At 41.2% G+C, this 22,371-nt stretch overlaps 1 protein-coding gene across 1 annotated transcript in view; it reads left to right on the forward strand.

The window, feature by feature from the left end:
- The first annotated feature begins 14,161 nt into the window (after positions 1 to 14,161).
- Positions 14,162 to 22,371, forward strand: part of ARHGEF9 (Cdc42 guanine nucleotide exchange factor 9) — a 247,901-nt gene continuing 239,691 nt past the window's right edge. Inside the window, exon 1 of the mRNA XM_087426403.1 lies at positions 14,162 to 14,301. The gene's annotated coding sequence lies outside the window, so the exon portion shown is untranslated. The remainder of the gene's footprint in view (positions 14,302 to 22,371) is intronic.

The raw sequence follows: 22,371 nt of genomic DNA on the forward strand, positions 1-22,371 counted from the left end.
GACGACATTTGGGATGCTTTGACTTGGAGCTTACTTCCAACTCTGCACTTCTTTGCCAGCATTCCAGAAAGGTAGGAGCCAAAGAAATCGCAGGCTTGGATCTTTTGTAGCATCATCTCCCTCAGAAATCCCCAGAAGCTGGGGATGTGGTAAAAGGAAAGATTAAAGAATTCTGAAGACAGGAAGATAATCCTTCACTGTCAGAACTAGGCGAGTCCATAGAGTTTGCTCAGTCCTCTTGTTTTATGAGCGGAGATACAGGCTCAGACAGGGGAAGGGACCTGCCCAAGGACGTAAGTCAGTTCATAACAGAGTTATGACTGAGGGCTTCAAACTCTTGACTTTCCACCATTCCTGAGTGCAGTTTTACTCCAGTTCTAGAGCAAAGTCTTAAGTGTTGGAATGCCAAGCCTGTTTCCATTCAAGCTCATCTGTACTGGGATTGCCAGCTGTCTCCTTTCCCCCTAAGGAGACTGCAGATGGTAGGTGCAAACCAAGTCATCAAGGTAGCAGCAGATGCCTTCCATATTTTGTAAGTCCACTGCCTGAGAATAACTCACTCTCTCATAATCCCCTGGGAGGTCAGGCTGGGGTGGGGGGGGGGTGTCTAATGCAGGAGTTCTGCTCACAGCTGTTCCCCTCCTTCCTCGCTGTTAGGAAGTGAGCCCAACCCCAGCAATTCAGAGGCTTTTTAGCAGCTGCTACTACTCCACTGCCAAGTGCATCAGAGTGCCCCCTTCCCCACCCCCCACCACCCTCCTCACTGTCAGGAGCAGATGACAGCCTCTTGGAGAAGGGCCTGACAAAGCCAGCGTTAATACCTACCTTGGGGACTGCTCTGGGCTTATTTATAGGCTATGGGTGGGAAAATGTACCCCTGAGACTGGCACAGGTCCTGCTATCACCTCAACAGCCACTCTCACCTCTGGGATATAAGTGGCTCCCACGTTGCAGCTCTGCTTCTCAAGGTCCCAAACAGATGCTTGAGCTAAAAATATCCCTAGGAAGGAGGGTGATGTCAGGATCCCATTTGGGAAGCCAGTTGTCATTCAGCTCCTCCTATATCCCAGACCCTGCTGGAAATGGGATCCAAGGATCCCATTCCCATTATATTTAGTACCTGATTTACCTACATCTTGCTCAGGCCCTGAAGGACGTCAGTTTGTTTTCTAGTGCTCAGTCTCTGCTCTTCCGTCTTCCTCTACATATGCTCCTACCAGCCCCTCCCTTTCAGCTTGTAATCTGGAGGTTCCCAGGTCAGACCAGTATGGTGGAAAGAGGATCAGCTTTGGAGTTGGATATACCCAGGTTCAAATTTCTATTCTGCCACCCTGGGCAAGTTGCATTACATCTATGAACCTCAGTTTCCCCATCTAAGCAATGAGATGCTAGATAACATCTGATTCACAGGATCTCTGTGAGGATTGAGTGACAAAATCTATGAATGTCCCTGCCACAGTTCCTGGCATGGTGCTGAGGGTAGGTTCCTTCTCCCACTGCCCTCCACCGATTCCATATTCCCAAAGACTTCCCCCACGTGCACACACACATACACCACTGTGGGACCCCACCTGAATCTGCTCTAGTACATGAGCTACTTCCTCTCATTATTCATATATTCACTCACTCATTCAACAAACATTTATTGAGCAAAATTAGAAAGTCAGTGGAGTTTTCCTTCTGATAGTCTGATGTGCTGGAAAGGGCAAAAGTTTTCAATTCAGACGTAACTGGATTTGAATCTTGGTTCTGTCACTTACTAGCTGCGTGACCTGGGATAAGTTACTTTACCATTTGAGACTCAGTTTTCTTATCTGTAACATTAAGGTAATAGTTTGAACCTCACAGGCAATGCTGTAAGGCTAACAAACATAAAAGTACTTTATAAGCTCTGAGGTGCTATACAACTAGATGGAAATGATAATAATGGCAATAACAATAAACCAGTTAGAGATGGGAGTTATGTCTTATACCTATCCAGGCCCCTTACATGGTTGATAGTCCCTAAATATCTGTTGATGCCAATATGAGAATTCCAGACTTACTTTCCAAATGAAGTAGGGGGGTTTCTCTACTTGGAAGGACCAGAATCCCAGAAGCAGCCACACTGTAGGTGTACCTACACACATATCACCCCACATATTGGCTGAGCTCTGCTCAAACCACTTGAAGCTTGGCTGATTCAGAGGACTGTTTTCGCAATAACATTCAAATCATTTCCCACTGAAGCTCTGTCCCTCCCAGTAGGGGTGGCTCTGGGTTGGTGTTGATCTAGAGGGTTGTAGGGTACAGCTAGAAGAACCTAACACTACTCGATTGAACAGCCCTGGGGCAGTTGGAAGCAATCTTAAGCAAGACACTGGCTTCTGAGCAGGTAAGAAGACGCTGATGTATCTTTACTTGTTATTTGAGTATTTCTGTGGTGATAGTATCATTTAGGCACATTTGATAACTGAGCAAGATGTCAGAAGACCTGAGTTTTGTTTCTGGGTTTCTGTGTGTGTTTGTGTGTGGTCAGTTCCAATCATTCCCATTTTGTGAGCCTCAGTATCGTCATCTTGGAAATGGAGGCAGTGCTGTTTGGCTGTTCTGAGAACACAGATTTCACCTACTAATTGGGACTGATTAGATATGTCCTTGGTTTCTCCTCCTACTCCCTGGTTTTTGGTCATAACTACTACTCACATTTCCTCTTAACAGGTGGGTTACAGAAAGGGATGAAAATTTAGAACTGTTTATATTGCTCTGGGGAAGTGTTGAGAGGGGCAAGAAATTATCTAGTGGTGGAAACAAGGTTTTGACAATATTTGTGTGTTTTAATTAACCAAGCTTTTCATACCACCTAAGACTTCAAATACTATAGAATTGTCCAGACCTGGAATTCTTACTTTGTAATCCCAGACAAGAGCCTGAGGTTCCTCCTTTCCCAAGATATTCCTTGAGCAATATAAGAAGGTCCAGGGTACTTCAGATACTGGCTTTGGATTTCTTCTTGACTGATTTCAGCTCCCTTTCTCCCCATCACTGGCCTCATGTGAGCATAACCTTCCCTCCCATCTCCTGTCCCCCTCAATCCTGGTAGTTCTGAAAGGTGGATCAGGGTGATGAGCAGTCAGGTCTCTAAAAGGAACTGAGGTCTGAACTCAACCTAAAGGCTATTCTCTCACCACAGGTAACTAGGACCAGGGATCCAAGACACTAGAAACCTCTAAGAACATTAGTGGATACTGGAAGCCCCAGGGACCAGGAAACAAGCAAGTTAATAAAGTAAGACCTTTTTCTTAGTTCCTTTGGAACTTGCCAAGCCTCCAGGACCATTTATTTCCTCTAAGCTTTCCTTTTCCTAGACATATTGCAAGTATTGGAGCTTCCAGCACATAGAATGGAAGCAATTTTTAATGTGGGTTTCTGAGCTATTTTATGGCTACATAAGAATGGGGAGCATTAACCTTTTTTCCCCGAGGTTAATTTTTCTATGAGATAAATCAAGGACATTTTATGGCTTCCATGCAGCCTGCTGCTGCCATTGTATTTGGCTGCCTTTCCTGTGGCAGATGTGGGAGCTGTGAGATTTTAAACCCTGGGTACTTTGGTTTGCTTTTATTACATCCCTTGGGTTCATGATCATCTTCAGTGCTAACTGGTGGCATATTTATGGGCATTCTCTTGGAGAAGATGTTTCATAAATGCAGATATAGTAGCTGGTGCTTAGGAGTTCAGTGTTAGCAGGCTTCTTTACTTCCATGTCTTTACATCCACGTCTGTTGAGTATTTATGTGAACCTTTGTAAATGTAGCTTTCTTACTATACCTCTGTGCATGTGCCTGCCTGTCCACATATGCCTATATATGCATCTTTGCCCATCTACATGCCTGTTAAAGTACTTCTTTGGTGCAGGTATGGGTGTTCCTGAGCATGACTATGATGTATATATATATATTTTTTTTTGAGAAAGTTTGGCCCTGAGCTAACATCTGTTGCCAATCTTACTCTTTTTCTTTTTTCTCTCCAAAGCCCCAGTACATAGTTGTATATCCTAGTTATAGGTCCTTCTAGTTCTTCTATGTGGGATGCCGCCTTAGCATGGCTTGATGAGTGGGGAGTAGGTCTGCACCCAGGAGCCGAACCAGCAAACCCCGGGCCGCCAAAGCGGAATGTGCGAACTTAACTGCTATGCCACTGGGCCGGCCCCCTACAATGTATTTTTTTAATTTAACTCTCTGCTGGTGTGTGCCTGTGTTTGTGTATATATATAGAGAGAGATAAACTTTTTGTCTGAGTGTATCTTGGGGTGTTTTGACATCTGCTGCTTTTTTGTATGTTTTTGGATCTATGGGCCTGTCCATTTGCATCTTTTTGCTTGAGGGTGTGTACAGATGCCTGCCTTCTAGTGTGTCTGTGTGTCTTCATGAGTCAGTCTGTCTGAAAGTGTGTTTGGACATATAAGGCTACAGCTCTGTGGCTAAATCCTGGTGAGCAATGACAGCTGAGAATGCAACCCCCAGAGATATCTGGCCTAGTGGCTTAGGTTTCACTACTACCACCCTCCCTGTTGAATATTCCTACTCAGAAATAAGCTTCTAGTCACAGCAGTTTAGGCCTGTTTCATGATAGCCACCACCTAGAGACTCTTGGCCAGGGACACGTGTCGTAAAGTTGAGGGTTTTTTTAATTTGTTTTTGTTCTGTTTTAGTTTGGGAGTTGCAAAATGAGGCCCAGAGGAAAAGTTCTGTGACACTGGGTTTGCCTTCTTCTGTTTTCTGCCCCTGCTCAGTTGCCCTCTTACCAGCCTTTCCTCACTTGAGTTCCTTGGTCCAGACTCAGGCTGGTCCATTCCTCCTAATACAAAGGGCACCAACAGGCAAGTCTGAACACCTATTTTCATTTCAGTCAGATCTCCATGCTGGGCCTCTTTTTACTCAGAGAACAAATGATCAGCATCCTCCTAATCAGTAATTTGTGTATACTCAAAGACCGCAATTAGTCATTTGTAATAAGGCCCTGAACTGGGGGAAGCCAGCCTTTGTAAGGCCCCAGGAGGTGAAATCCAGGGAGGTGGTTCCAGCAGGATAAACTATCCAGGCTCAATAGTTTACGGGAGAGATGGAAGTCACCAGGAAAACCTTGGGGGACTCTCTGGCACCCACAGGACTTGAAACACTTAAGCAACAATTTTTGTGGCCCTGCTCAACCATTCGTTCTCCTATAATAGTAATAAAAATAATATTAATAACAGCTTAGATCTCTGTGACATTTTACAAAATGCTTTCAAATCCAGTGTTTCATTTGACCTTGTTGCAGCCCTGTCAATAAATATCATCTCCGTTTTGTACATGAAGACTCTGAGGCTCAAAGAGGGGACACGACTTGCCTAAAGTCACCCTGCTGGTAAGTGGTAGAGCAAGGACCCAAACCCTCTGTATGACTCCAAATCAGGATGCAGGACCTAGATCTCTGCTCTGTCTGTCTTTCACAACCCTGGAGAATCCAGAGTTGAGAGCAAAACACTTTTTCAAGGGACTAATCCAAGATAAGTTAAAAAGAAGAGTCTAGTGGTAGGCTGCAACATTCAAGACTTCTTAGAGAGAGTGGAATTTGAGCTGGGCCCTGAAGGATGGGAAAGGATGAAATAGGCAGAGCAGAGGGAGGTCGCCTGGTCAGATGGTAGCTGCTATGACCAGGAGAAAACCACTCTTCCTGTCCCCCTGAGAACACTCAATCCAAGCTGGTCTCCTGTTAACAGTGCCAGGAGTTGAAGGGAGCCACTCTTTACATGTGTGCATACCTTATAGCTAAGAGAGCACTTTTTTTTTTATTGATGTTTTAATAGTTTATAACATTGAGAAATTTTGGGTTGTACATTTTTGTTTGTCCATCACCATATATATGTCTCCCTTCACCCCTTGTGCCCACCCCCTACCCCCATTGCCCCTGGTAATCACAATACAGGTTTCTCTGTCCATGTGTTGGTTTATATTCCACATATGAATGAGATCATACAGTGTTTGTCTTTCTCTTTCTGGCTTACTTCACTTAATATAATAAATACCCTCCAGACCCATCCATGTTGTTGCAAATGGGATGATTTAGTCTTTTTTATGGCTGAGTAGTATTCCATTGTGTATATATACCACATCTTCTTGATCCAATCATCAGTCGAGGGACACTTAGGTTGCTTCCACTTCTTGGCTATAGTGAATAATGCTGCAATGAACATAGGGGTGCATAAGCCTCTTTGGATTGTTGATTTCAGGTTCGTTGGATAGATTCCCAGTAGTGGGATAGCTGGATCATAGGGTACCTCTATTTTCAATTCTTTGAGGAGTCTCCATACCATTTTCCATGGGGGCTGCACTAGTTTGCATTCCCACCAGCTGTGTATGAGGGTTCCTGTTTCTCCACATCCTCTCCAACATTTGTTGTTTTTTGTCTTGGTGATTATAGCCATTCTAACGGGCATGAGGTGATATCTTAGTGTTGTTTTGATTTGCATTTCCTTGATGATTAGTGATGTTGAACATCTTTTCATGTGCCTATTGGCCATCTGTATATCTTCTTTGGAGAAGTGTCTGTTCATTTCCTCTGCCCATTTTTTGATCCGGTTGTTTGTTTTATTGTTGTTCATTTGTGTGAGTTCTTTATATATTATGGAGATCAACCCCTTGTCAGATGTGTTTTGCGAATATTTTCTCCCAGCTGGTGGGTTGTCTGTTCATCTTGATTCTGGTTTCGTTTGTCTTGTAGAAGCTCTTTAATCTGATAAAGTCCCACTTGTTTATTTTTTCTTTAGTTTCCCTAGTCTGGGTAGGCATGTCATCCAAAAAGATTCCAATGTCAAATAGTGTGTTGCCTATATTTTCTTCTATGAGTTTTATAGTTTCAGGTCTCACCTTCAGGTCTTTGATCCATTTTGAGTTAATTTTTGTGAATGGCGATAGCAGATGGTCCACTTTCATTCTTTTGCATGTGGCTGTCCAATTTTCTCAACACCATTAATTGAAGAGACTTTCCTTTCTCCATGGCATGTTCTTAGCTCCTTTGTCGAAAATTAGCTGTCCATATATGTGTGGTTTTATTTCTGGGCTTTCAATTCTGTTCCATTGATCTGTGTGTCTGTTTTTGTACCAGTACCGTGCGGTTTTGATTACTATTGCTTTGTAGTATGTTTTGAAGTCAGGGATTGTGATGCCTCCAGCTTTGTTCTTTTTTCTTATGGTTGCTTTAGCTATTCCAGGTCTTTTGTTGCCCCATATGAATTTTAGGATTCTTTTTTCTATTTCCGTGAAGAATGTCATTGGGATTCTGATTGGGATTGCATTGAATCTGTAGATTGCTTTAGGTAATATAGACATTTTAACTATGTTTATTCTTCCAATCCATGTGCATGGGATGTCTTTCCATTTCTTTATGTCATCATCAATTTCTTTCAATAGCGTCTTGTAGTTTTCATTGTATAGGTCTTTCACCTCCTTGGTAAGATTTATTCCTAGGTATTTTATTCTTTTTGATGCAATTGTAAATGGTATTATCTTTTTGAGCTCTCTTTCTGTTAGTTTGTTATTAGCATACAGAAATGCAACCGATTTTTGTAGATTGATTTTGTACCCTGCGACTTTGCTTTAGCTGTTGATTATTTCTAATAGTTTTCCAACTGATTCTTTAGGGTTTTTGATATATAAAATCATGTCATCTTCAAATAGTGAGAGTTTCACTTCTTTGTTGCCTATTTGGTTTCCTTTTATTCCTTTTTCTTGCCTAATTGCTCTGGCCTAAACCTCCACTTCTATGTTGAATAAGAGTGGTGAGAGTGGGCAACCTTCTCATTCCTGTTCTCAGAGGAATGGCTTTCAGCCTTTCCCCATTGAGTATGATGTTGGCTGTGGGTTTGTCATAGATAGCCTTTATTATGTTGAGGTTCTTTCCTTCTATACCCATTTTGTTGAGAGTTTTTATCATAAATGCATGATGCCTTCTCTGCATCTATTCAGATGACCATGTGGTTTTCCCTTTGGTTTGTTTTTTTTTCTTTTTTTTTTTTAGATTTTCTTTGATTTTTGTATTGTCTTTTTTTTTAAATTTTTTGTTTATTGCAGTAACATTGGTTTATAACATTGTAAAAATTTCAGGTGTACATCATTGTACTTCTATTTCTGCATGGACTACATCATGTTCACCACCAAAATACTAATTACAACCCATCACCACACACATGCACCGAATTATCCCTTTCACCCTCCTCCCTCCCCCCCTCCCATCTGGCAACCACCAATCCAATCTCTGTCCCTATGTATCCGTCCATTGTTGTCACTATCTACTACTTAATGAAGGAAATCATACGGTATTTGACCTTCTCCCTCTGACTTATTTCACTTTGCATTATACCCTCAATGTCCATCCATGTTGTCACAAATGGCTGGATTTCATCGTTTCTTATGGCTGAGTAGTATTCCATTGTGTATATATACCACAGCTTCTTTATCCATTCGTCCCTTGATGGGCACTTAGGTTGCTTCCAAGTCTTGGCTATCGTGAATAAGGCTGCAATGAACACAGGGGTGCATGTACCTTTGCAAATTGGTGTTTTCAAGTTCTTTGGGTAAATACCCAACAGTGGAATAGCTGGATCAAATGGTAGTTCTATCATTGATTTTTTGAGGAATCTCCATACTGTTTTCCATAGTGGCTGCACCAGTTTGCACTCCCACCAGCAGTGTATGAGAGTTCCCTTCTCTCCACATCCTCTCCAACACATGTTGTTTCCTGTCTTGTTAATTATAGCCATTCTGACGGGTGTGAGGTGATATCTCATTGTAGTTTTGATTTGCATTTCCCTGATAGTTAGTGATTTTGAACATCTTTTCATGTGTCTGTTGGCCATCTGTATATCTTCTTTGGAGAAATGTCTGTTCAGGTCTTTTGCCCATTTTTTAATTGGGTTGGTAGTTTTTTTGTTGTTGAGATGCATGAGTTCTTTATATATTTTGGAGATTAAGCCCTTATCAGATGTATGGTTTGCAAATATCTTCTCCCAATTGTTAGGTTGTCTTTTCGTTTTGTTGATGGTTTCCTTTGCTGTGCAGAAGCTTTTTAGTTTGATGTAGTCCCATTTGTTTATTTTTTTCTATTGTTTCTCTTGCCCGGTCAGATGTGGTGTTTGAAAAGATGTTGCTAAGACCGATGTCGAAGAGCGTACTGCCTATGTTTTCTTCTAGAACTTTCACAGTTTCAGGTCTTACATTCAAGTCTTTAATCCATTTGGAGTTAATTTTTGTGTATGGTGTAAGGTAAGGATCTACTTTCATTTTTTTGCATATGGCTATCCAGTTTTCCCAACACCATTTGTTGAAGAGACTTTCTTTTCCCCATTGTATGTTCTTGGCTCCTTTGTCAAAGATTAGCTGTCCATAGATGTGTGGGTTTATTTCTGGGCATTCGATTCTATTCCACTGATCTGTGTGTCTGTTTTTGTGCCAGTACCATGCTGTTTTGGTTACTATAGCTTTGTAGTATATTTTGAAGTCAGGGAGTGTGATACCTCCAGCTTTGTTCTTTTTTCTCAGGATTCCTTTAGCTATTCGGGGTCTTTTGTTGTTCCATATAAATTTTAGAATTCTTTGTTCTATTTCTGTGAAAAATGTTGTTGGAACTTTGATAGGAATTGCATTGAATCTATAGATGGCTTTAGGAAGTATGGACATCTTAACTATGTTAATTCTTCCAATCCAAGAGCATGGAATATCTTTCCATTTCTTTGTGTCTTCTTCAATTTCTTTCAGCAATGTTTTATAGTTTTTGGTGTACAGATCTTTCACCTCTTTGGTTAACTTTATTCCTAGGTATTTTATTCTTTTTGTTGCAATTGTAAATGGGATGGTATTCTTAATTTCTCTTTCTGCTAATTCGTTGTTAGTGTACAGAAATGCAACTGATTTTTGTATGTTGATTTTGTATCCTGCAACTTTACCATATTCGTTTATTACTTCTAAAAGTTTTCTGGTGGATTCTTTAGGGTTTTCTATATATAAAATCATGTCATCTGCAAATAGTGACAGTTTCACTTCTTCCTTTCCAATTTGGATCCCTTTTATTTCTTTCTCTTGCCTGATTGCTCTGGCTAGGACTTCCAATACTATGTTAAATAGGAGTGGTGACAGTGGGCATCCTTGTCTGGTTCCTGTTCTTAGAGGGATAGCTTTCAGTTTTTCAACATTGAGGATAATATTAGCTGTGGGTTTCTCATATATGGTCTTTATTATGTTGAGGTACTTTCCTTCTATACCCATTTTATTCAGAGTTTTTATCATAAATGGATGCTGGATCTTGTCAAATGCTTTCTCTGCATCTATTGAGATGATCATGTGATTTTTATTCTTCATTTTATTAATGTGGTGTATTACGTTGATTGATTTGCGAATGTTAAACCATCCCTGCATACCTGGAATAAATCCCACTTGATCATGGTGTATAATCTTTTTAACGTATTGTTGTATGCGATTTGCTAGTATTTTGTTGAGGATTTTTGCATCGATGTTCATCAGTGATATTGGCCTGTAATTTTCTTTTTTTGTGTTGTCCTTGTCTGGTTTTGGTATCATGGTAATGTTAGCTTCGTAGAATGAGTTAGGGAGCTTCCCCCCCTCCTCAATTTTTTGGAAGAGTTTGAGAAGGATAGGTATTAAGTCTTCTTTGAATGTTTGGTAGAATTCACCAGGGAAGCCGTCTGGTCCTGGACTTTTATTTTTGGGGAGGTTTTTGATTACTGTTTCGATCTCCTTACTGGTGATTGGTCATTCAAATTCTCTACTTCTTCTTGATCCAGTTGTGGAAGGTTGTATGATTCTAAGAATTTATCCATTTCTTCCAGATTGTCGAATTGGTTGGCATATAGTTTTTCATAGTATTGTCTTATAATCTTTTGTATTTCTGAGGTGTCTGTTGTAACCTCTCCTCTTTCATTTCTGATTTTACTTATTTGTGCCTTCTCTCTTTTTTTCTTGGTGAGTCTAGCTAAAGGTTTGTCTATTTTGTTGATCTTTTCAAAGAACCAGCTCTTGGTTTTATTAATTTTTTCTATTGTTTTTGGTCTCCATTTCATTTATTTCTGCTCTGATTTTTATTATTTCCCTTCTTCTACTGATTTTGGGCTTGGTTTGTTCTTCTTCTTCCAGTTCCTTTAGGTGCATTGTTAGATTGTTTATTTGAGATTTTTCTTGTTTGTTGAGATAGGCCTGTATTGCTATAAACTTCCCTCTTAGAACCGCTTTTGCTGTATCCCATAAATTCTGGCATGTCGTATTTTCATTTTCATTTGTCTCCAGGTATTTTTTGATTTCTTCTTTGATTTCTTCGTTAACCCAGTCGTTGTTCAGTAGCATTTTGTTTAATCTCCATGTATTTGTGGCTTTTCTGATTTTCTTCCCATAGTTGATTTCTAGTTTCATACCGTTGTGGTCAGAAAAGATGGTTGGTATTATTTCAATCTTCTTAAATTTATGGAGACTTGTTTTGTGGCCTAATATGTGATCAATCCTGGAGAATGTTCCATGTGCGTTTGAAAAGAACGTGTATTCTTCGGTTTTTGGATGGAATGCTCTGTATATATCTACTAGGTCCCTCTGTTCTAGTGTGTCATTTAAGGCCAATGTTTCCTTATTGATCTTCTGTTTGGATGATCTATCCGTTGGTGTAAGTGGAGTGTTAAAGTCCCCTACTATTATTGTCTTACTGTCTATTTCTGTTTTTATGTCTGTTAATAATTGCTTTATATATTTAGGTGCACCTACATTGGGTGCATAGATATTTACAAGTGTTATATCCTCTTGTTGGATTGTTCCCTTGATCATTATGTAATGCCCTTCTTTGTCTCTTTTTACAGTTTTTGTTTTAAAGTCTATTTTGTCTGATATGAGTACTGCTACCCCAGCTTTCTTTTCATTGCCATTTGCATGGAGTATCTTTTTCCATCCCTTCACTTTCAGTTTGTGAGTGTCTTTAGGTCTGAAGTGTGTCTCTTGTATGCAGCATATATATGGGTCTTGTTTTTTTATCCAGTCAGCCACCCTATGCCTTTTAATTGGAGCATTTAGTCCATTGACGTTTAATGTAGCTATTGATAAGTATGTACTTACTGCCATTTTTTAACTTTATTTTTTTTTTCCCTCAGTGTTTTAGTAGTCCTTCTCTGTTCCTTACTTCTTCTATACAGAATTGATGGTCACTTTAGTTTGACCTCTGTCTGAAAGCTGTACTCTTTAACTACCCTCCTCCCTACTTTTATGTTTTTTATATCATATCTAACCTCTTTTTTGTGCATTTGTATCCATTACGTTCTAATCGTGGAAATAGATAATTTTTCCTATTTGTGGTCTTCTCTTTTCCCCTTAAATCAGTCCCTTTAACATTTCTTGTAACACTGGTTTCTTGGTCACAAACTCCTTTGATTTTTGCTTATCTGGGAAAATTTTGATCTCTCCTTCCATTTTGAACGATAACCTTGCTGGGTAGAGTATTCTTGGCTGTAAGTTTTTTCCTTTTAGCACTTTAAATATATCATGCCATTCTCTTCTAGCCTGTAAGGTTTCTGCTGAGAAGTCAGCTGATAGCCTTATGGGGTTTCCTTTGTATGTAACTTGACATTCTCTTGTGGCTTTTAGGATTCTCTCTTTATCTTTAATTCTGGACATTTTGATTATGATGTGTCTTGGTGTAGGCCTCTTTGGGTTTATCTTGTTTGGGGCTCTCTGTGCCTCCTGTACCTGGATGTCTGTTTCTTTCCTTAGGTTAGGGAAGTTTTCATCTATTATTTCTTGAAATAGATTCTCTGCCCCCTTGTCTCGCTCTTCTCCTTCCGGGACACCTATAACACGGATGTTATTGCGCTTGATGTTGTCCCAGAGGTCCCTTAGACTGTCCTCACTCTTTTTAATTCTTTTCTCTTTTACCTGTTCACCTTGGGTAATTTCTTCTAGTCTTTCTTCCAGCTCACAGATCCATTCTTCTGTATCCTCTACTCTGCTTTTGAGTCCCTCTAATGAATTTTTCATTTCCAGTATTGTATTCTTCATTTCAGTTTGGTTCTTTTTTATATCTTCCATTTCTTTGTTGACATTCTCACTGAGTTCATCTATTCTTCTCCCCAGATCAGTGAGCATCCTTAACACTCTTAGTTTGAACTCTCTGTCGGGTAGGTTGCTCATTTCTGTTTCACTTAGTTCCTTTTCTGGGGTTTTGTCCTGTTCCCTTACTTGGAATGTATTCTTTTGCCTCCTCATTTTGCCTCTTTCCCTGTGCTTGTGTCTACGTATTAGGTAGGTCAGCTACGTCTCCTGCTCTTGGATAGGTGACCTTATGTAAGTGATGCCTTAGGAGGCTTCCAGTGTGCTTCCCTCAGTTCTCAATGTTCCAGGGGTGACCCCTATGTGGGCTACGTGTGTCCTTCTATTGTGGCCTATTAGCTCTCCCTATAGGCGCCCAGGGAGGCTGAGTTATGCTCCTGGCCAGCTGTTGTAATGCTCAGCTGCTTGTAGTTGTTGTGGGCCTTTCAGTCTCTTTATCAGGTGTGGGTAGCCCCAGCACAGTTGGCTGTAAGTTCTAATACCATATTTGTGTTGCAGTATTTCTTTTAAGTGAGTAGGCCCCCAGTGTGGCAAGTTTTTAGGCTCAGGGCCTTACAATTGCTGTAAACCTCTAGCCTATTAGGTCTCTTGTCAGCTCTCTGGGGATTGCAGCTGGGTGGGGCTGCCCTCAGGCATAGGAGCACACAATTGTTTCAGGCTTTGGAAGGTGGGGCAAACCTCCTATGTGGGTCTTTGAGAAGCACAAGTCTTCTGCAGGTGACAAGCCCTGTTGCCCACAGGTCCACACACACAGTCAACACAGTCCTGCCCCGTGTGAGCGCCCCGACCTCCCCAAGCGGACCCAGTCTCTCCACGGCGGGAGCCCCACACACTCCGCCACCACCCCACACTCTCCACCCGCTCCTTGTGCACACCCTGCCCCGCTCACGTCAGCTCAGTTGCCAGGCTGCAGAGAATCCAGTCACCAATCTATGCAGGCCCACAAGTTGCCTGAGGGCTTGTTGTTGGGTGGGGCCAGTCTCTAGGGTGGGCTGCCTGCCCTGGCTGAGCTGGATTAAATCGGTGCTCTAGCGGGTGGGGCAGACCTGGGCTAGCAGGTCTCAGGGAGAACTCCAATGGCGTCTGTGTCAGCACGCTCACACCAGGCCACAACAATGGCCGCCGCCAATGTCCCAGTCCCTGGAGAGGTCTCACCCCTCACCGTGATGCACTCAGGGCCTATTAGGTGAGTCTCTTGTCACCGAAGCACTGTGTACCTTTCTTTCTGGTGATTTTAGGATGCTTTCTGGAACGGGTGAGTTTGTGCACGGGCCCTTTAAGAGCCAGTTTTAGTTTCTTTGTGAACCGGGTTTTCTGGGGGTGCTACCCAATGCTTTAGTAGCAGGCAAAGTCAGATATTATGCCACTGGTGTCGATTGTGCTGGGTCCACAAAATGCCCACAGCGGGGGCGCTCCCCGGCTCAGGACCCCGCGCCTCCAGGGAGGGTGCGTACCTGTGAGCTGCTCCCGGCGGCCGTGACGCTGGCGGCTTGTGAAGGCGGCGTTTTTCCTCTCCAGAAGGGAGTCTCTGCCTCTTCTACCCCAGTTAGGATTGTCCGTTGTTGCAGGAGTTCCTCTTATACAGTTTTCAGTTCTGTCTCGGGTAATTTTTCCACGAGTAGTTGTAAATTGGCTGTGTCCACGGGAGGAGGTGAGTTCAGAGTCTGCCTACGCCGCCATCTTGACTCCGCCTGTCCCCCTTTGGTTTTAATAGTCAGAAAACCCAGGCATTATGGTACTCATCTTGGTTGTACTGAATTCAAAAGCTGCTTATTGTGGCATATCTCGCCCTCTCATATCCCCCACTTCTCCAGGAAAAGCTTCATACCATGGGATTGCTCCCAGCCATGAAGTGCTGTGGCTAGAATGTGGCTTTTTCCTCAGCGGAAAGGCATTTCTGCCTCTTCCACCTCTGTCGGTGTTGTCCTTTGTTGTGAGGGTTCTTTTTATCCGGTTTCCAGTTCTCTCTCAGAGGTAATTGTTCCACAGGTAGTTGTAAATTTTTTGTGTCTGTGGGTGGAGGTGAGTTCGGAGTCCTCCTATGCCGCCATCTTCCCAGAAATCCCCCTGGCTTTTGGTGATTGAACTCAATCTCAGGTCCCTCTCCCATCCAGGGAGGTCCAGGGGTGGCTGAAAGTTCTAACTGTCTAATCACATGGTTTGGTCTTTTTGGCGACTAGGCCTCATCCTGAAGCTACCTAGGGGTCCCCATCTACCAGTTATCTCATTAAGATATAAAAGATACTCTTGACACTCTGGTGATTCCAAGGGTTTTAGGAGCTCACATACCAGGAACCAGGGGCAAAGACCAAATATTTGTTTTTTATTGTACCACAGGACCCAAAGACCTCTTCTGATGGCAAGCCATAAAATGAGTACTACATAAGGAGTAAGGAGCCCTGGGTTCTATCCCTGGCCTTGAGCAAGTTGGGGGTCCGTCTCTTTTCTCCCATCCCTAGGCCTTAGTTTCTTCCTCTGGACATAAGAAAGTTGAACTGGATGTCCTCAGAGGTCCTTTCAACTTTACCAAAGGCATGTTCTGGTTGCCAAAGGGTTCCTCAAAGCTGTCCTCATAGAGCCAGGCCCCACCATTGTCTATGTTGCTCAGAAAATGTGTTTTCCAGGTCTATAGTGAGAGCAGCACTGGACAGAGTAAAGTGATGAGAGATGTTCTTTTCCTTCTGCCCCATTTAGTTGCAGGGCTGAAACTAGGATGAGGTGAGTGAGGCACTTGCCTTGGGCACAAAATTTAAGAGAGTGCCAAAAAAACTCAGTAATGCGGGTAAATAATATTTTAATACAATATATTTTTAAATTTAGTGAAAAAACCAACATTTAGCAAAATATAAAAATTTTAAATAAAGACAGGATCAGTATTATTGATTTTTCCTTTTTCCTTGGGCTCCAATATGGCTTGGCACAGCACTGCTCAACAGCAGTAGACAAATATACCTCACTTAGGTATCCAAGATGGAGCTGAATTTCTGCATTATGGTTGTTGGGTTTGGAGCCTGTTCTCTAAGAAAAGTAACTATTATATAACAACAGCATAATGGTTAAGACTATTGCCTCTGGAGCTAGATAGCCTGCATATGAATGTTAAGTCTGCTACTTATTACCTGTGTGACCTCGGACAAATTACTTAACCTTTCTGTGTCTCAGTTTCTTCTTCTATAAAATAGGAATAGTAATAGTACCTACTGCTTAAGGCTGTTCTGAGAGTTAAATTAATTAATATATGTGAATATCTAGGCAAAGAATCTGGTACATGGTTTGTGCTCAGTGAACCTTTATTCTTGTTATATTTAGGAAGAATTTAGTTTAGAACATCTTCAAGATTAGTAGTGATATTGCAATAGATGACTGAGGCCAATTGTTGGGTCATCCTTCCTGCTGCTCTATAAAAGCTTCTGAAAGGACTTGAGTATAGTGTTACTTGAGGCAGAGAGATGAAGTACATGACTTCTGAAAGTTGTTTCCCTTTATTATGATGCCTGTGACAAAACAGCTTTTAAATTTGGTTGAGAGCCACTATTTTGTATTAATCTATCCACACTATCCAGAAGGTGTTGAACTGTTTTTGATGAACTGTTTCCTACATTGTGGCTTCAAGGCCACTCTAGGCAGCATAGCCAATAGAATTTCCTTGAGGTTCTAGAATAATTCAATACTCCACTACCTCCTTAGAGAGGTTGTAGAGGTTTATGGGGCATTACCCAGATGCAGAACTCTATGAAGCCAAAGAGTATGCTTAGGATTGATTGGTTAGTTAATTAATTTATTCTCATCTACTTGATAAGCATTATCAGCCCCTTCTTCTCATCCTGTATTAGTCAGGGTTCCCCAAAGAAACAGACCCAATACACATTTGTGTGTGTGTGTGTTATACACAGATTTATTATAAGGAATTGATTCACATAATGATGGAGGCTGGCAAGTCCAAAAGTCCAATCTGCAGAGTAGGCCAGTGGGCTGGAGACCCAGGGAAAGCCAATGTTCTGGTTAGAAGGCCACCAAGGAAGAAGAGCCAAAGTTCCAAATAAAATCTAAAGGCAGTCTGCTGGAGAATTCTGTCTTACTTGGGGAAGGGTCGGTCTTTTTGTTCTATTCAAGCCTTTAACTGATGGGATGAGGCCCACCTACATTATAGAGGGCAATCTACTTTCCTCTAATTAAAATGTTAATCTCATCAAAAAACAATCTCTAAGAAACACCTACACAAACATATTTATAATAAAATAAGAAGGAAATACTTATGACAATTATAGTCCTCATTTCTGTAACTGGTCACATGGTCATAGCTGGTATTCATAACTGCCTTCTTCTGCTATCTATTCAGTATCCCTCCTCCCCTCAGCAAGCACCTCAGCTGGTTGTGATTCTTTACCTGAAGGGGTTACCCAAACCTTCATTTCTGAAGTGTCTGGGCCATTAGTAGTCCTACCTTTAATCACAGGGCATGGTAATAGTAAGAGATGCCCTAAGGGATCTCCTGTACTCCAGACATACTCTTCCTTAACTCCATTGTGAAGTAACAGTCTAATTTCTGCTTGGTAGTCAGGATCAGTCACCCTAGCCAGCACAGTAACTCCCTTCTTCGCCTGTTGATTTAGAGGCAAAATTTAGAGGACCTAAGTAGAAGTCCTAAATGTGTGCTGTGAACTCCCAAATGATGAGTTACATCTGACTGGTGGGGGAGGGGGCAGAGGAGGATCATGAGACATTTCACGGAGAGCTCACTTTTGAGCTGGGCCTTGAAGGAACCCTCTGGAAGCCCAGTGCTGACTTAAACCAGAGAGGCCGTGAAGGAGCCTGTAAGGAAGGATACAAGACCATTGAGCAACTGCTATGTGCTCTGCCCTAGCCAAGTTATTTAAAGCCTATGCTTAGTTAAACTTGGAAATCTGAGAAGGTGGAACTTAACATTTTCTATTGCCATGACCTGGTGTCCTGCACTCTACCTTCTCTCCCTCTATCAAAGTGTACTTTGGGGAAAATATCAGCATTGATCCTCCTTTCCCCACTGTGGTATGCAAAATAATCTGCAGAACATGTGAATATGTTACTTTATATGGCAAAGGGGACGTTGTAGATGTGATTAATTTATGGCTTTTGAGGTCGGGGGTTAATCCTGTATTATCTGGGTGGGCCCAACATAATCACAAGGGTCCCTATAAAGGAAAGACAGAGGTAGGAAAGGCAGAAAGAGATGTGATGATGGAGGCAGGAGGGTCAGAGTCAGAGAGATAAAATGGAAGATGCTACTCTGCTGACTTAGAAGATGGAGGAAAGGACCTTGAGATAAGAAATTCAAATGGCTTTCAGAAGCTGGAAAAGGCAAGGGAAGAGATTCTGCCCTAGAGCCTCCAGAAGAAATGCAGCCCTGTATTCCAAAAGGAACAACACCTTGATTTTAGCTCAGAAGTCCCATTTTGGACTTCTTACCTTCAGAACTATAAGGTAATAAATTTGTGTTGTGTTGTTTTAAGCCACTAAATTTGTGGTAATTTGTTACAGCAGCAATAGGAAATGAATACAGCCATCTCAGCATTCTCCTTTGAGCCAAAACCTTCCTCAGAGTGTGAGGAAAGGCACAAGGCCCTGAAGTTTGACTTTCAGGTTCTAGGCAGCAGGCAGCAAGACAGGCTATTTCAGAGCTCTTGGACAAACAGGCCATTATTATATATGCAGGACATCTCAGCTGTCATGCATGACTGTTGTTTACGGGTGTGCCCAGAGTGTCACATCTATTAGTTTTATCATGGGGATATTGTCACAGTTCCTGGTTGTGGCCACCCTAGAGGCCTTATTGAAGATGATCCTACAGTAGCCTGTGTGGCTCCAGTGCCAGGCCAGAGGACTGTGGGCCCTGAGGGTAAGGACACCAAGAGAAATCCCACTTAATGCCTTGCATTACAAACTCCTCACCTCCACCCTGGTCTGAAATGACTCATCTGTAGTTGTTGGATTCCCGTAGTTCTGCCTTCCACTCCCAGCAATTCCTACTCCTTCCTCAGTGCCACTCTTGGCTATTCAGGCTCATCTTCATCCACTGCTACTTGGCCCATGATATCATTTATATTTTCTTTCTTTTCCTTTTTCTCTTTAATTGAAATTTTTAATTCAGATAATTGTAGATTCACATGTAGTTGTAAGAAATAATATAGAGAGATCCTGTGTACTCTTGACCCAGTTTTCCCAATGATAACATTTTCTAAACTATAGTACAATATCACAATCAGGATATTGTCACTGATACAATCCACCAATCTTATTCAGATTTACCCAATTGTACTAATACTCATTTGTATGTGTGTGTGTAATTAGTTCTATATGATTTTATCAAACTCATAGGTTCATATATCCTCCATCACAGTCAAGATGCTGAACGGTTGTGTAATACTTTACCTTATGGTAATCATAAGGATCCCTTCTGTTGTCTGTCTATAACCACACCCAGCTCCCTTTCACCATTACCCCCAATCCTTGGCATCCATTAATCTGTTCTTCATTTCTAAAATTTTATCATTTCAAGAATGTTATATAAATGGAATCATACAATTTGTGATCTTTTGGATTAGCTTTTTTTCACTTGGCATAATTCCCTTGAGATCCATCCAAGTTGTTGCCTGTGTTAGTAGTTCATTCCTTTTTATTGCTGTGTAATATTCCATGGTATAGATGTACTACAGTTAACCATTCACCTGTTTAAAGATATCAGAAATATTTCCAATTTGGGGCTATTATGAATAAAACTGTTATATGCATTTGTATACAGGTTTTTGTGTGAACGCGTTTTAATTTTTCTGGGGTAAATGTCCAAGAATGCAATTGTTGAGTAGAATGATAATTGTGTGTTTAATTTGGTAAGAAACTTCTAAACTGTTTCCCAGAGTAGCTGTGCCATTTACTTTCCCATCAGCAATATATGAAAGTCCAATTTCAGTGTATGAGTGATCAGTTCCTAAGCATCCTTGCCAATATTTGATGTCATCACTATTTTTAATTTTAGCCATTCTGATAGGCATATAGTGATATCTCATCATGGTTTTAATTTGAATTTCCCTAATGCCTGATTATGTTGAATATCTTTTCATGTGTTTATTGGCCATCTATATATCCCTTTTGGTGAACTGTCTGTTCATGTCTTTTGCCCATTTTCTTACTGGATTGTTTGTATTTCACTGTTGAGTTTTGAGCACTGTTTACATATTGTATATACTAGTCCTTCGTCAGATATGAGGTTTGCAAGTATTTTCTCCCAATGCGTAGCTGGTCTTTTCATCCACTTCACGCAGGCTTTCACAGAGCAAAATTTTTAAATTTTTATGAGGTCCAATTTGTTGATTTTTTTTCTTTTATGATTCATGTTTTAGTGTCAAGTCTAAGAACTCTTTGCCAATCTCTAGACCCCCAAGATTTTCTCCTATTTTTTTTTCTAAAACGTTTACAGTTTTATAATTTACATTTAAGTCCATGATCCATTTTGAATCAATTTCTTTATATGAGGTTTAGGTTCATTTTTTTTTTTGGCTATGGATATTCAGTTATTCAAGTACTGTTTATTGAAAAGGCTATCTTTCTTCCATTGGATTGCTTTTGTGCCTTTCTAAAAAAAAATCAGTTGGATATATTTGTGTAGATCTATTTCTGGGTTCTCTATTCTGTTTCATTGATCTATGTGTCTATCTTTCCACCAATATCACACTATCTTAATTACTGTAGCTATATAGTAATATTGGATAAAGTGATTTCTCCCTCTTTCTTCTTGCTTTTTCTTCCCCAAGATTGTTTCAGCTATTCTAGTGCCTATGCCTTTCCATACATATTTTAAAATAAGCTTCTCTGTGTCTACAAAATCCTTGCTTGGATTTTGCTTGGAATTGCATTAAACCTATAGATCAATTTGGGGAGAATTAACATCTTTACTGTGATAAATTTTCCAATCCATAAATGTGGTATGGCTCTCTATTAATTTAGGTCTTCTTTGATTTTTTTCATCAGCATTTTGTAATTTTTACTGATTCTGTCCTCCATCATCTCCACTCTATTATTGAGTACATCCAGCAATTTTTATTTCAGTTAATATATTTTTTAGTTCTATAATTTTCATTTGGTTTATTTACTACCTCTATTTCTTTTCTGAGATTTTATATTTTTTCATTTAAGAGATTTTGTAATTGCTTGTTAAAGCATTTTTATAACAGTTGCTTTATAATCCTTGTAAGATCATTCCAATAACTGTTTCATCTTTGTGTTGGCATCTGTTGATTGTCATTTCTCATTTAGGTTGTGCTTTTCCTGGTTCTTGGTTTGATGGGTTGTTTTCAGTGTATCCTGGACATATTGCCTATTATGCTTGGTGATTCTGGGTCTTATTTAAATATTTTCTTTAAACAAGGAGTCACCGTGTTGAGGTTTAGCACACAGGTCCTGGCCTAGGTTTGTGGGCTGTGGTTCCAATGACAGTTTAATTTGCAGAGCCTTTGTGGTGCTATAATGGTCTGCTTGGTTTATCTAGTGCTTTGGGGACAAAGAGGCTTCCTCAGCTGGGCTGCTTGTTCTGGTGGACCCCCCTTGCTGATGCCTCCTGGCAGCCCAGTATATCTGGTAGGGAATTGGATTCTGAGGCCCATGGTGACAAAGAAGCTTCTCCATCCCAGTGCTCATAGCTGGATCTCCCTACTGATGACCCCCAGCCACCCTGGTTTCTCTGGGAAGGGAAGGGTATTTTCAGGTTTGTGGGAACACAGAGGCTTTCTGAATAGGCTGCTTGCTGTAGCTGAGTTTTTCTTGTTGGTTCTGTGGTTCTTCCTGTCTGTCTACTCCAGTATCTCTTCGGGTAGCATCAGGCTCAGTGACGAATGCTTCACCTGGCTGCTTATTGTCAATGGGGGGGGGGCGATCCCAATCTACAGCCTACTTGCTGGTTCTATTGGGCTCACCTGGTGTTTTTGGCAGGACTCCACTTCAGTCCAGGTAAAGAATGAATCTACCTGGGCTGCCTTCTGTTGCTGGATTGAAGGTCATGAAATGCTGGGGTTGGGCCACATTCTTCTATTTGGTGAGGGGATCTTAAGATGCCCTGCCACTGGGTTGTTCTTATAGTCCTGGAGTCTCTAACCAGATTACCTTCCTTTTACCACCTTTCAAAGTTCTTTGCTTGTTGACGTCTGCATTATTTCCAGGGTTTAGAGTTGTACTTAGCAGGGAGGATCATGAAGTGTGTCTACATTATCCAGTCAAGACTGGAAAT

The sequence above is a fragment of the Ceratotherium simum genome, chromosome X, assembly GCF_057802395.1.
Source record: "Ceratotherium simum simum isolate JZ-2026a chromosome X, ASM5780239v1, whole genome shotgun sequence".
NCBI lineage: Eukaryota > Metazoa > Chordata > Mammalia > Perissodactyla > Rhinocerotidae > Ceratotherium > Ceratotherium simum.